Genomic DNA, 3,616 nt, shown 5'->3' with positions numbered 1-3,616 from the left:
TCACCGCGCTCTTCTGCGAGCCACGAGATGGAGGTCCCGAGGTGGCCCCGCCGGGCTGGGCACGCTGCCCCCGAGCCGCCCGGCCCTCGGTCCCAGCTCGTCACGTCAAGCTTCCTGGTCTTTCGGCTTGAACTCTTCGGCTGTGACTTTGCAGTCTCTGTTGCTGTGCTGGTTGGTGAACATGTTCTTCACGATCACCTCCGCCCTTTGCCAGCTTCCCCTTGCTCGACGCAACCTGCGCGTGGATGTATTCTGGGAACTCCTCCAGAAGAACCCCTTCGTCCCCATTCTTGTCGATTTCTTCAAAGAGGTTAGGGGACACCTCCTCGTTCCAGATGAACATGTAGCCTTAGGGCAGGCCGGACACCAGGTCAACAAGCTCGATGTCAAAGACCAGCACGACGCTCCCCGGCACCTCTCCCGCCACTCCAAGATCCCCGTAGCCAAGGTGGGGGGGGGGGGGGTTGGATGACGACCTTCCGCTTCTCTCCAATACACATGTCTCGGAGCCGCATGTCCATCGCCAGCACGACCTGTCCCGATCCCAGAACAATATTATAGATTTTGCTCAAATTAAGTGTGAAGTCCAACCTCTTGCCGTCCATGAGCGAAGCACTGTAATGATACTTGAGGTAATCCCCGTTCTTGCTCAGGACGTAGCAGTTGTCTGGCTTGTAATGTGAACTGATGTTGACGGAGTCCGCAGCGTTGTGGAAGTCAATGGTGTGGACGTCAGAGCCAGGGATGTTCCCTTGCCCTTTTTCTCCATACCCCAGGTGAGGTGGGATAGTGATGCCGCGTCGCTCTCCGATGCACACGCCAAGCAAACCTTCGTCCAACCCTGCCCGATGTAGGTGTCAAACGTGCGGTTACGTGAATAGCTGGAGTCAAACAAGGTGTCATCCAGGAGTGAAGCGTTGTAGTGGTAGCAGAAGTCCCCAGGGCGGCTTCTGAGTTCACAGTCTTCTGGCAAAAACAGCTTGTTCTCGATGGCAATGCTGTCTTTGGGATTGTATAGATCCGACGAGGCCGCATCGAACACCAGGGAGGCTTGCCCAGGAATGTCTTTACCATCGCCGTCTTCCCCAGAGGCCACAAGAGGCGGTATGGTGATGATCCGTTACACACGCACACACACACGCACGCACGCACGCATATCCCCAGGAGGCCTTTGTCCATCCCAGGCATCAGCTGGCCAATCCCGACGTAGGTGTCGTAAGTTTTCATCCGAGTGTGAATGGAGTTGAACAGAGTCCCATCCAAGAATTTGTCGTTGTGGTGCTATCTGACAAAATCTGACACCTGGATGGTCCTCGAACAATTAGCTGGCATGAAGTAAGTATGAGGTCCACCAAGAGGACGTCAAAGTGCAGCACAGAATCAGGGGGGACGATGTCGGGGACGCCTTCGCTGCAGTAGGAGAGCTGGGGAGGAATTTTCACAAATGTCCTCCCGTTCACACACATGCCAACCAGGGCTTTGTCTATCCCTGCAATCAGCTGATCTTTCCCCACAAATACGTTTAATGTATAGCCCCGATCATAGCTGGAGTCGAACTTGCGGCTGTCGAAGAAGGTGCCCACGTAGTGGTAGCGCACCAAGTCCCAGCTGCTCACGGTCCGCAGGCACTGCTCGCCACCTGGAGCTCAGGCCCCAGGCTTGGCGCCGCCTGGCTCGCCACGCGTAGCAGCAGCAGGGGCAGCAGCTGCGAGGGCGGGGGCGCGGACGGCGGGTGCTGGGGCCGCGCCGCGAGGGTCAGCGCCGCCATGCAGCCCCCGACGGTGCCCACCCGGGGCGAGGAGCGCAGCTGGTGGCCAGGAGGAGGTGGGGGCACGGCCTGGTCCCGGTGCGGGCTGCGGCCTCAGACTTTGCAAACATGGAAAGTAGTAGTACAGCTTTTTGAAAAACACTAATGAAGAATGAAGCCAGAGGCAGCCAGGGTGATGAAAGACTTATCATTAGAAGGAATTGAGGATATGTAATCTGGAGGTGAGAAGGCTCGAGGCACACCTGAGAATTCCCTTCTTGCACTTAAAGCATTGTCTGACGGAAGGGACAGCAGACTTGACCTGGTTGGCCCCAAAGGGCAGAATTAAAATGAAGGAATGTGCTGTAGAAAGGACAGAGATCATGGAAGGCTGTCAACCAGAAGAAGAAGGTAGGGCCAAGAGGTCCATGTTCCCTACCAACTCTTGGCTTTATTCGATCTCATTACCTTTAATTTCGAAACCTTCCAAGGTATCTTTAAGTATTTTGAGAAGTCTCAAAACAAGATTAACGATCATTTACTGTCATAAAACATGCATGCCTTGTAACCAAGCCATCTCAATAAAGATGAATGAGAATGAAATATATTGTTTTGTCTGCCAAAAGACTGAATTTCTAAATGGGCTTGACAATGTCCTTATTGCATAAGGAGACATGCGGGGGACCTACTCACCACATCAAAGTCACGAGCAGGAAAACGGAATCAGTCATCTGGTGGTACTGACTAAAAGCATCAAACAGCCTACGAGACCTTCTTTTTCCTTACTCTTCATTGGCTGCTATTAGACAGAAACATCTCAGTTTAGTAATGGCTGAATTTCTCTGAATTCCAAAAGCTATATATGGACTAAGTGAAAGAACTGGGGATGCTTAAACTGAAGGGGGAAAAGACTCGGGAGAAACATGAGAGAGTCTTCAATGGCTGATGGGCAGACGCATGGGAGAGCGATTAACTTTGTTCTGTTTGCCCTTGGCGGGTAGAACAAGAGACTGTGGGCAGAAGTTAAAGAAGTACAGACTTAGGTTTGAGATGAGAAGGAACTTCATAACAGTAACAGCTGTCCCAGTGTGGAAGGGGGCTGCCTCAGGAGATAGCAGGTTCTTCCTTCACTGGAGTCTCCAAGCAGTGGCTGGGTGATCACTGATCACTAATGCTATAAAGGATGCTCTCCATCAGGGATGTCCTGAACAGGATGGTCACTAAGCTCCCATCCAGCCCCAAGATTCTGTGACACAGTTACCTGTTGGAGGCTCCAGGTAGATTCAGACAGACCTTGGCAGCTCATCCTCACATCTCAGTGTCCTAACCACTGACATGCAGCGCGTGGCAAAGTTCGCTTGTCTATGAACCGATGAGGTCTTATTATCAACTACCTAAATGCATAATCCCTCGTTAAATGGTCATCAGGGATTCAGATTTAGGCACTGTGAGAAGTGATAGGGCTATAGTCAGCTTCACCTCAGCAAGTGCATGTTAAGTACCTACCAGTGCCAGGCACTCTGCTAGGCACTGGGGACACGCAGACCCTACCCCCAAGGAGCATGCATTCGACCGGGAATGCTGCAGGCAAAGGGATAAGTATATATGAAATAATTCTGGGAGTCTGGGAGCAGAACTGTTTGGTGAAATTTTGAAATCACTGAGAATATCTCTGAGTTTTAAATCCTAGGTAAAACTTGGAAATGCTTGTTTTAGGAGAGTTTCTTTAATTGAGTCATTGTCGACTTTTTGGTGGGTTCTTGCCTGGAAGGGGAACAATTAGAATCACTATTTTTTTTTTATTTTTCTATCACATGAGAAGGCAAAGGAAATCTCACTTGCCTGGGATGCCTGGGTTCTAATTCTAGA

General features: G+C 51.2%; 1 pseudogene; it reads right to left on the bottom strand.

Moving 5' to 3' along the window:
* Nucleotides 1–1,768, bottom strand: LOC118828472 (annotated as a pseudogene).
* Nucleotides 1,769–3,616: the final 1,848 nt, after the last annotated feature.

The sequence above is a fragment of the Trichosurus vulpecula genome, chromosome 8 (genome assembly GCF_011100635.1).
Source record: "Trichosurus vulpecula isolate mTriVul1 chromosome 8, mTriVul1.pri, whole genome shotgun sequence".
NCBI classification, from domain to species: domain Eukaryota; kingdom Metazoa; phylum Chordata; class Mammalia; order Diprotodontia; family Phalangeridae; genus Trichosurus; species Trichosurus vulpecula.
The sequence above is the reverse complement of the archived record's forward strand: the minus strand, read 5'-3'. Positions and strand labels throughout refer to the sequence as shown.